Source organism: Lactuca saligna, chromosome 7 (assembly GCF_052625555.1).
Source record: "Lactuca saligna cultivar CGN05327 chromosome 7, ASM5262555v1, whole genome shotgun sequence".
Classification (NCBI taxonomy): Eukaryota; Viridiplantae; Streptophyta; class Magnoliopsida; order Asterales; family Asteraceae; genus Lactuca; species Lactuca saligna.
This window is the reverse complement of record NC_136423.1, coordinates 164,824,199-164,829,778: the sequence shown is the minus strand read 5'-3', so window position 1 is coordinate 164,829,778 and position 5,580 is coordinate 164,824,199. Positions and strand designations below refer to the sequence as shown.

At 33.1% G+C, this 5,580-nt stretch overlaps 1 long non-coding RNA gene across 1 annotated transcript; it reads left to right on the top strand.

The window, feature by feature from the left end:
* The first annotated feature begins 221 nt into the window (after positions 1 to 221).
* Positions 222 to 1,719, top strand: LOC145003858 (uncharacterized). The gene is made up of 2 exons (XR_013662184.1): positions 222 to 408; positions 1,431 to 1,719. It is a non-coding gene; the product is annotated as an uncharacterized LOC145003858 (long non-coding RNA).
* Positions 1,720 to 5,580: the final 3,861 nt, after the last annotated feature.

Below are 5,580 nucleotides of genomic sequence, written 5' to 3'. Positions count from 1 at the left end.
ACTTAAAAAAAACAAAAATATTACAATATCTTAAAATAATACCAAAAGTATATATGAAAACCTTTTAAAACCAAAAAATAAAATAAAAATAAAATAAACATCAATAACGTGAGACCAAAATTACAAACAAAAAAGTCAAGAGGCTTTTAAAGTTTAAAAGAGGCCCATATATAAGTAAAACAACCCAATTTTATTGAATCAAATTGGGCTTTAGGGTTACGAAATTGAAAGATTACAATCGGTGATAAATAGCAAACACATTCTTCTTCAACATCACATTGCCTTTTGAGAGAACCAGTCGAGCGCCTTTCGGCCATGTCGCCTGAGTTCCGTTGCCGGCATATAACAAATCACCCCTTGGTTTACTCCGTCGAAGCGAGCTTCTCACTTGCTTTTGCTCAAATCGAGGTTTTACATGCTTTCCGATCTTAAATTCACAAACTTTTGCTTAAAATATATATCAGGAAATGTAGTTTCCTCCATTATTTCACTGTAAATTAGCTTCAAATAGAGCTATGAATGGCCGATCCAATGGGATCTCGCGATGAATATGAAAACGAGATCTCTATTTCACCCGGCCTATATCAATATATGGATATCATGGGGGGCAGCCTCAAGGGTTTGCACGTTTCTCCTTGTTTTTCCGTCGTGTTTAATTCAGGGAACTGCCTCATATGTACCCAACAAATCAATATCCTCACTTTTTAGGTCCAGATTTTTGAAAATTTGAAAAACAAATAGATAACAAAAGATAAGAGTCATTTCTGAAAATTTATACACTTGATTCGAAAGTTTTGCTTATGTTAGCAATTTGGATAGTGTCTAACTCATATTGTTCGATATGATATAAAAAAACCCTCATTGATTGAGCTATTGTTGGCAGATTCGCGTTTCAATCTTCACGAATTGTATTTGAATTGGTAAAAACGATGCGTTGGTGAATTCTGCATTATACACAGTAGAAAAAGTTTTGATTAATTTGTTTTACGTACATAAGCCATCAGTTTTACAGTTAGTTATATACTCTTTTTGATATAACTAATTTTTTATTTAAAATTCAAAAAGAGCTCGCTGATGCATTTAATCAAATGGTTATTGTGCAAACCAAAACCCAAACTTTATGCAGAACATGACCTAAACTGAATTGGAATTTAAAAGAGAAATAAATAACGAATATTTGGGATTTGATTATCGTTTTGATTAATGTGAAACTCCTCTTAAGGTTTTAGTTGGGGGTTAGCTGTTGGAAATATGTTTGGTTTGTAGAGATAGACAAGGTGCAACATGTGGCGACTTGGTTAGATTTTTTACGGTTGACAAAGTTTTTGAGAACAAGACTCTTAAAATTGTAGATGATGTTAGATTTTAGGGAAATTGAACCCTTATAAATTTGTGATAATAAAAATAACCAATATTGGATTTCGGAATAGGTATGGTCATTATGGTGTTGGGGTCGTTTGAAGGTGTGAGTACGAAATCTAACAATTGTACATTTTGGGACTAATGAATTGTATTCCAAAATATCGATGTCAAAATATGATATTTTGAGGTATTTATGTTTATTCCATAGTTGGCGGTAGGTGGAGGTTGCGTCAAGGATTCAACATGTGTTTTGTATTGAAAAGTGTATTTTGGAATGTAGTTCAGAATATACATGCATTTTGGAGTGTACTATTTCTAATGGAAGATAATGTAACATATCAAATGATGTATGTAGTATATTGCTTTGAGATTATACACTAAATGTTATGGTGGAAATGGGGGGTATTTTGGTGTTGGAAGCAATTAAATTTGTAATTTATTACCTATAACAACCAATCATGTTTCTTATTACAATAATCTTATAGATGGGGTGGTCATATGTATAAAGGTAAAACTATTGATGTTTCGTTATGAGTTGGTGGTTGATGATGGTAATATAATTTCATATGGAGAGTCTCTTGAATTTCATTGAATTTGATAAGGATGATATTGAGAGGAAGGATAAAGAAATTGAGCCCTTAAAACCCAATTTCATTGAATTTGATAAGGATGATATTGAAGAGGAAGGATAAAGAAATTAAGCCCTTAAAACCCCAAGAACTACAAGAAAAAAGTTTCATTATTGTTTTTTCGATTCTAATTAAAACACAAACCACCCATTTGGGTTGAACATTTACCATTGCCCGAGAGACATGTAAAGGTATAACAACTTGATTATATTTCGTATGTGAAGCTATTCTAACTCTTCATAAGCAAAAAGAACTTAAGCTTAAATTAAGATTCAACTGTGTTACCAAATGTTTCTTTTATAAAGTGAAAAAATATACAAAAAGGTTTTCTATATAAAGTGAAAAAAATCTACAAAAGAAAGGTTTGAAGCTGTTTGTTTTAGGGTTATTGTCACTATAGCCCAGTAAATTTTAGTATATTGGTTTAAATAGTCCCTCATGACTATTTTTTGTATTTAAAGGGCAGGAACTTATATTTTTAGGTTTTAAAATGTCATTTTGGAAATTTTGAAGGGGTCACGTGGTGACCCCATCCTAATCATCAATTTGCAAATGCCACGTAACTAATCCACCTCATCTCTCTCTCTCTCTCTCTCTCTCTCTCTCTCTCTCTCTCTCTCTCTCTCAAGACAGTAGCCACTGAAGATATCTTGTTGGCAACAATATCGTATCTAACACCTTCTTCCTTGTCTTCATCTATCTCCACCATAGACGGTGGTCGATGTTGTGTTTCTTGAAGCGTCCCTAGAACCTGCCATTGTTGTTGTGGCCAAGCTACAATCGGAGTGGAAAAAGCTTGTCGTTCAGTGGATTCCTAGAGCACACGATTATATCATTTATCCATTTGTGTTCTTCCAAATTTAGAGTCATATCCTCCGATCCATGCCCCTTGAATAAAAACGATGTTTCTTCATAACCATCAACGTATGCATCATCATCCACAACCATGTAATACACCATCTTCCATTCCTTCTTTGCAGTCGGTAGATCATTTCCCTGCATTTCCACAAACACGTGGTGTGCATCACAACTGGGTCGTAGATGATTTCTCTGGTCTAACTTCTACTGTTTCAACATCCTTCATAGATTCGTCATTTTCATCTACTAAAACAGAGATGAAAAAATCAAAAACCCAAACCCATTTGAGTAATTATTGAAAAACAAGATTAAATTACGAAAGAAAACCCACATAATGTTATGGTTACACTATTGTTGTTGCTTTTGCTGTTCTCGGAAGCCATAGCCATACCTTGTGATCTTGTGATTCTTCGTGATGGATGTGGTATCTTCATTGTTAACCCTTTAAGTTTCTTTCGAGTTAATCAAGAAATAAACACCAAAAAATTATTTTATAGAGAAAAGAAAGAGAAATCGGAACGATTGAGTGGGGAAAAGTAGAATTTTTTAGGAAATTTAAGAGCGATTTGTGGCAATTGATAATTTAGGGTCTTTAGTCGGATCGATTTCGTCTTCCAGAAAAACTCCATTCGGCTACTTTTTTCTATTAAAGAGATGAGAAACAGATTAATTCCACTTCCACAAGATTGAAACTTAAGCAAATTTACAAAGGGGGTGAACAAGAACTGGGTGACAGCAGAGGTCGGAAGGGGTGATTGAACTCAACTTTCAAGCCCCTTTGTTGTTTGCACGTTATGACAGCGGAGCTCAAGTTTGCGTAATGATAACCATACTGTTATGGAGTTTGGAACAAATAAAATAAAACCAAACTGATAAGTTTATAAGTCAATGTAGAATCACATGCTTACTTGGCACTTAAAAAAGCAATTTTACTTTCTAATGTGGGTAAAAGTATCAAAATAACCGGTAAAATAAAAGTTCGTGCCCTTCAATTGTAAAAAATAGTTATGATGGACCATTTAAACTAATATACTAAAGTTTATTGGGTTACAATGACAATAACCCTTTGTTTTATGGAAAATTGTTTATGGCGGATATGAGCAACAAAAGATAAAAATACCGATACATTTGAAATGGTTAAACTAATGGAGAGACACATTTGCTCAAACACATAAATACGTCCCTATCAGTGACAAGCCAACAAAAATGTATTATGCCACTTCTTAAAGGGCATATTTTATGTTGCCAAGCAGTAGATGTTAAAATGTATGCTTTAAATATGTTCGAAAAGACCCTTTAAGAAGGTTTTCAAAGACTTCTTTTTATATTGTTACAATTTAGAGAAGAAGAATCCAAGAATGATTACACATATAAAGAAAAGTTAGGAAAACAAATTCAAATGTTTTTTCATGGTTATCGGTTGCGTAGTAATATATCTATATAATGAGTTCTTAAAATTTATTGTTACACATGTGTTTGTTTTAATGAATAACATATTAATAACTATTTTGTAGGTTCAAACGTTTCAAGCATATTTGCATCATATTATTACCATTGACAGAGCACATCTTAAAGGGAGATACTTAGGCATTATGTTCCTCGCAGTAATCATGGATGATAATAACCAAATCTTTCCTATTGCATTTGATTTTAAAAAAATTGAAATTGGGAAGTCATGTATATGATTTTTATCTAAACTCAAAGAATATTTTGGAGACACGTCCTCTTTGGATATCATATAAGATATAGCGAATTCAATTGAAATGACCATTCAATTTATGTTTCCAAACACATATTATGAACCGAGATTTTGTTTTGTGAGGCTGTAAAAACTTACCAAGAGTCTAATTTCAAAGAAAGTTTGGGTTGGCTACGCCATGCTCTAAACGAAGATTGTCATAAATAGATAGACGAAATCAATTACTTGAAATGGGCAAGGTTGGGTTTCCCCGTGGTTCGGTATAATATTATGACATCAAACAACATCGAGTCCTTTAATGCGTTATCAAGAGACGCACAAAAACTACTAATAACAATGTTGATTGATTTCTTTCGAGCAACTATGCAACAATGATGGTGTCAACGACGTAATGTTGGAGGTAATTATTTATTTAATAATATTTCCATGATAAGTGTACTATAATTTATTATGCATGACAAGATACACATAAATGTTTTTAATATCTGAAAGCAAAAAGATATTACTGAGTATGCTCAAAAGGTTATCGATAGAAGGATCAACAATTCCTTCAATTTTTAGGTATACAAATTGATCAAAACAAATCTGAGGTGACTCGTTAAATGAAAAATAGTATAATAAACTTGGAATCTCTTTGTACACATGTGGGAAATGATAATTGCTAAGTATACTTTGTTCTCATGCTATGACGGTATTCAAGGAATTACGACATCAATACTGCAGTATATGAGCGTCATCGTAGTTCACAATGGAAACATATCGATCAACATATATAGAGGTTGTGCTTCATGTGCCAGCTTCCAGCTCAATACAAACAACCGGATGAATGCATGATTCTATTACCACCTTTGATGGACAAACGACAAGCTGAATGACCACGAAACCATAACCGCATCCATTCCCATGGTGAAGGTCCAATTTAGAAAAAAATTAGATCGGTCAGACAAGTAAAAACTATGACACTTAGTTTCCCACAATTTGAACAAAAACTGAATCTTCAAATAAGACTAAGTCAAGTGTCAAAAGTAATGT